This window comes from Mustela erminea, chromosome 10 (assembly GCF_009829155.1).
Source record: "Mustela erminea isolate mMusErm1 chromosome 10, mMusErm1.Pri, whole genome shotgun sequence".
Classification (NCBI taxonomy): Eukaryota; Metazoa; Chordata; class Mammalia; order Carnivora; family Mustelidae; genus Mustela; species Mustela erminea.
In genome coordinates, this window is record NC_045623.1 from 103,165,434 (window position 1) to 103,171,433 (window position 6,000).

Below are 6,000 nucleotides of genomic sequence, written 5' to 3' on the forward strand. Positions count from 1 at the left end.
ATTTGGGGGCCAACACAGTCAGGGTCTAAATGCTCCTCTGACCATGTCACCCTGTCCCTGACCATGTCTAGGCCCCAGTCCTAGGAGTTTCACTCCCCTGAAAACCCAGCACATTTCCTTTTTGAGACGCACCGTAGGACCTCTCCCCATCTGCCGCCTGGTGCCAGAAGAGCTGAGACTGATGGAAACGCAGGACACAGCCATCACTGTCCCTGGTCTCGCAAGTTCCCGATAGACTTGCCTTCTGCCTTTCTCTCTACGGTTTCTGATCTCTCTTTCTCACTTTATTTTTAACTGTCGTCATGTGTGTTTGGAGGAAGCTACTTCAAGTTCCCTTTGAATCATAAACAGAACAGACGAGCCATGGCCGAGCATGAGAGCAGTTTTAAAGAGAAGGAGTGTCCTAGCTGCACGGAAGTCAATGTCTTATGACCCCCATGATCTGAAGGGATAATTCTTCTGCCCCATTTTATGAAAGGGAAAAAGAGGTCTCGGTTACTAAAGGGGCTGCCGGTCAGTGGAGAGCAGGCTCGGGTTGGCACCCTGCAGCCCCAAGGAGAACACACAGCCCCCCGGACCTGTTTCCTTCCGCCCCCGTCTCCTGCAGAACTTCCCCCTCCAAAAGCCATCCAGCATCTGCAGCTTCTTGCGGATGCAGTAAGCATCTTTGTTCGACCTCGAGCGGCTTCACAAATGACGCCCACACATGCCCACAAGCCGGGGTTATCTCAGGGCAACCAGAGCCAAGCTCAGAAGGCCAGTGCAGGGGGGCTAGCATGAGGAGCCCACTTCCTCAGCCCCTCCATGAAGGACTCTGGGCACCTGCCCGTATGCCCCGTTCCAGCAGGAAGCCCACTTTGCCAGGGGTCCTTTCCTCCCAAGCAACCATTATCCAGCTCAAACCCTTGTGTTTTTGCCTTGGCCAAAAATGTGGTGAAGCTTCTGGATTAAGAGAAGCTTCCCAGGAGCCAGACTCCTCAGCACTGCCCATGGTAGAGCTGTGTGACTTCTGGCGAGTCACTTCATTTTTCTGAGCCTCCACTTCTCATCTGAGAAAACCGGATGCTCATGATGGCCTCCAGCATTTAGAATTGTTCTCAGAGGGGCTCCTGGGTGGTTCAGTTGGGTTAAGTGGCTGCCTTTGGCTCAGGTCATGATCTTGGGGTCCTGGGACCTGGACGAGCCCAGACTGGGTCGGGCTCCCTGGTGAGCGGGGAGTTTGCTTCTCCCTCTCCTTGTTTTCTGTCTCTCTCATTCTCAGATAAATAAAATATTTTTTAAATTGTCCTTAGGGACACCTGGGTGGCTCAGTGGGTTAAGCCTTTGCCTTCGACTCAGGTCATGATCTCAGAGTCCTGGGATCAAGTCCCACATCGGGTTCCGCTCTCCACAGAGAGCCTGCTTCCTCCTCTCTCTCTCTGCCTGCCTCTCTGACTACTTGTGATCTCTCTGTCAAATAAATAAATAAAAATCTTTTAAAAATAAATAAGTAAATAAATAAAATTGTCCTTAGAATTTCCTGAGGTAATACATGGACACCGTGTCTAACGGTACAGATGGACAGAGCGAACCCCTAGAAAAGGTTGGTTCTTTTTTTTTCTTTTTTAAAGATTTTATTTATTAATCAGAGAGAGAGAGGGGGAGAGAGCAAGCACAGGCAGACAGAATGTCAGGCAGAGGCAAAGGGAGAAGCAGGCTCCCTGCCAAGCAAGGAGCCCGATGCGGGACTCGATCCCATGCGGGACTCGATCCCAGGACGCTGGGATCGTGACCTGAGCCGAAGGCAGCTGCTTAACCAACTGAGCCACCCGAAAAAGGTTAGTTCTTGAGCTAGCCTGGAATAGGGGCTCTGTGCTCCACGGGACTGGACGTTTCTGCTCCAAACAGCATTTCCCCCAGCGGCAACAGCTGCTGCGGGGGGCATTTGAACACATTTGTGGACTGGAAACCCGTTCAGTGTGTCAAGTTTATGAGAGTGGAATAGAATAGAAATGGTCAGATTGTACCACACTTCAGGAGGGGGAATACCACTTTCTGTGGCTTTTGCCCCATTTATAGGTACACATGAGTGTGCATTAAGTCAAGACGTAAAAAGCATTTCTTCCTGCAGGCCCCCGGTCTGCGCAACAAGACAGTTGCCTCCCAGGGCAACGTCGTGGCGGTGGTGGGCGAGGGCGTACAGACCATGCGAGAACCAGGCCAAGGTCAGAACTGATTCCTGGAAACTCTGAGTTCTGAGGACACAGGCTCAGAGGAGCCCAGAGAGCTGCCCACATACAGGTGCCTAAGGAAGAGAAGACAGAGGTCCTCACAGCCGCGGTCCTCAGGCCGTGCCCTCCAGAGAAAGATTCAGAGGTGGACAGGTCATGCCCCTGTGCTCCATCTCTGGTCACAACTGAACTGAAGGGTCCGGAAAGACCCAGAGAGCTCAGAGGTGGCCTAGGTGAACCAGGGTTCACCTTATGGGTGAACCTTATGGGGCCAGGGTTGAATTGCTGGAGATGGAATTTCTGGGTTCACGTAAATGGGGGGTTCCAAACAGAAGTTAAACTGCCTGTTGTGTAAAAACACAAGCACTCCTAACCCAGAACCCCTGGGTTCCAATCCCAGCCCAAACCCCTACCGCTGTGCAACCCTGGGGGGATCCCTCTGGCCCTCCTCCCCCGGGGCTAGAGGAGGCCTTGCCCCTGGCACCAAGTCAGCTTTCCAGAAACAGCAGTTGGCTTTTAAACATACGTTCTAATGCTCTTCCTAGTGCAGGGTGTGGGGGAATGGGGGGAAGGGAGGTGGTGGGGAGCAGCAGGGTCTGGGGTCACGAGGCTAGATCCAAACTCGTGCCTCCATACACTGGGGGTGACCCAGGCTTTGCAACACTGACTCCTTCAGCCCAGGTGCCTGCCACAGTCGGGGCCCTGGGATACAGCACAGTTCAAGCCAAAGACAGGCCCTCCCGGGGCTTATACTCCTCGAAGAGAAACTATGAAGAGTAAAAATAAGATACAGTGTCGTGGAGTAGTAAGTGCTGCAAAGACACAGGGGGTGGGGAGGAGGGGAGAGACGGACGAGGGGCAGCGCGGGTCTACAAAAATGCCTGGCCAGTCCTCAAATCGGTCAAGGTCATCAGAGACAAGAAAAATTAGAGCAACCATCACAGCCAAGAGGAGCCCAAGGAGAACATTACAAGTGAATGCTACGCAGTGCCCTGGCTGCACTCCCGGACCAGGGAGAGGACAGTAGGTGAAAGCTAAGGTAATCCGGATTCAGTTAGTAAGAACGTATCGATGCTGGTTCGTCACTTGTGACAACTGTACTGTTAGCAGTTAAGAAGTTGGCAGTAGTAGAGTGTGGGGTGTGTGCGAACTCTCCATCCTCTTTGCAACTTCCCTATAAATCTGAAACTGTTCTAAAATTAAACCTTTATTTAAAGAAAAAATAAGAGGGCACCTGGGTGGCTCAGTCGGTGAAGCATCTGCTTTCGAGCTCAGGTCATGATCCAGGGTCCTGGGATTGGTGTCAGGGCTCCCTGCTGCGCCGGCAGTCTGCTTCTCCCTCTGCCTCGGTCCCTCCCCCACCTCCCCACCCCCCTCCCCTTTATCTCCCCCCCATTCCAGCATGCACTCTCTCTCTCTCAAATAAATAAATAAATACTCTTTTAAAAAATAAAGCAAATAACAATAGAGTGGGGAGGTGTGGGAGGAGAGGGCCAAGTAATTCTTGGGCGAGAAGCAGGGTCTTCCCTTACAAGCCTGGAATACTATGGTTTGGAGTGGGCGGTATGGGGGCGGGGGGGGGCGCAGAAACGCAGAAGGAGGGCTGCAGAAAGTAAGAAGGCGTGGTCTTATTCCCGGCCCTTGGAGCCTTGGAGTCTGACGGAGGGGGAGTGTCCTTTTGAGCCTTTTCTGGGGGCCCTGAGACCTCGCCCTGCCCCCACATCCTCCTGCCTGTCCCCTCCTCTGTAAGATGGGGCTTATTACCCCAGCTTCAGAGAACCTGTAAGGCTAACAGATCTTTCGGTGAAAGTGGTTTGGGGACAGTCACCGCCTTGCAAACAGAGAGCACAGAGGGAGGGCTGGCAGGAGCAGGGGTTCGCTCCAGTCCTGTGTCCCACCACACTGCCACCTGCGCCAAAAACCTCCTTCTATCTAGATAAGTACCTCTCTAGATGGATCTCTATCTTTAAAGGCATCGATTCTGAGGAGCACCCCCATGCAAAACCCCAAAAACCTCAATGAGAAGGCATATATGTCTGGTGACTTTTTCCCCCCAGACAGGAAAAAGAGAACAAAAGAGCATGAAAGCTGAAGAGACAGAAGAGTTAGAAGGAGAAGGAAAAGCCATTTTCTACCTGGACGGGGCTGGCTGGTGACCTGCAAAAAGGTATGTCCCAGTCCTAAGCCCAGGAACCTTTGGAAATAGGGTCTCTGTAGATATAATTAAGTTAAGGATTTTGAGAGGAGGTCATCCTAGATTATCTGGGCAGGCCCTACAGCCAAGGGCAAGCGTCCCTATGAGAGAAAGACAAAGGGGAAAGTCGAGGCAGAGAGAGGTGAAGGCCATGTGCAGTTGGAGGCAGAGTCTGGAGCCTGTAGCCACGAACCGGGGAACTTCCGGAGCCCCCAGAAGCTGGAAGAGGCAAGGAAGTGTTCTCCCTAGAGCCCCTGGAGGGAGTGGCCCTGCTGACACCTTGATTCTGTACCTCTGGCCTCCTGCACTGTGAGAGAAGACAGTTCTGGTGTTTGGAGTTTCTCTTTATAAGTCTATTTTTATTTATTTATGTTTAGTGATCTTTCTACCCGACGTAGGGCTTGAACTCACAACCCTGGGAACAAGGGCACGCACTCTTCCAGCTGAGCCAGCCAGGGGCCCCAAATTTCTGTTTTTATTTTAAACCAAGGGTTTGTGGTGCTTCGTCATAGCATAAAAGCAACCAGTCAATGGGGGTTCATGGAAAGCGTCCAGGCTACACAGTGAGTGAAAAAAGTCGAACTCTAGTGAGCTGTCCGCGTGGGCCGTTTTCATGCATGACTCTGTTTCCTCCCCTTGGAACCCTGTATGGCACCTGCTGTTCTTATCCTCATCTTGCAAACAAAGAAACTAAGGCAATGCTGCAGCTAACTCGCCAAGGTCACCCAGAGGGCAGGTGGCAGCTCCTTAGGTGGCAGGCTTCCTAGGACTCTGAAGTCAGGTGACGGGAAGGGTGGGGGTCCATTGAACCAGCAATTGCGGGAAGCTGGGCCGTGAACCCAAAATGGGAAGAAAATGTGTCATCTAAACACTGTAGCGGGGTTGCCTTCTCCCTGTGTCCGGAACTCTCCAGAGGAAAGCATGGGGCATCCACTTAACGGAATAGCACGCAGCCGTTGAAAGTGGCGATCCTGGGGCACCTGGGAGGCTCAATCGATTATGCGTCCAACTCTTGGTTTTGGCTCCTGTCATGATTTCATGGGTTGTGGGATCGAGCCCCACGTCAGGCTCCACGCTCAGCAGGGAGTCGGCTTGAAGATTCTCTCCCCCTGCCCCTCCCCAGATTCCTACGCACGCTCTCGCTCTCAAATAAACAAATTAATTTATGGGACGCCTGGGTGGCTCAGTGGTTTAAGCCTCTGCCTTCGGCTCAGGTCATGATCTCAGGGTCCTGGGATCGAGCCCCACATCGGGCTCTCTGCTCAGCTGGGAGCCTGTTTCCCCCTCTCTCTCTGCCTGCCTCTCTGCCTACTTGTGATCTCTCTCTGTCTATCAAATAAATAAATAAAAATCTTAAAAAAAATTAAAAAAATAAACAAATTAATTTAAAATAGAGAAAAGAAAAGAAAGTGGCGGTCTTGAAGACCCACAGCATCATGGGAAATGATGACATCATTGGGGATCACATTCAATGCAGAATTGCCTCCCCCCGATCATTACCTTGTAAGCGTTACATATGCACACGTAGGTTGTCGGCGGTGACTGAGCAGTGAGAGCCTCTGGAGAGAAGGGTGTTTTCCTTGCCATTTTTCCTTT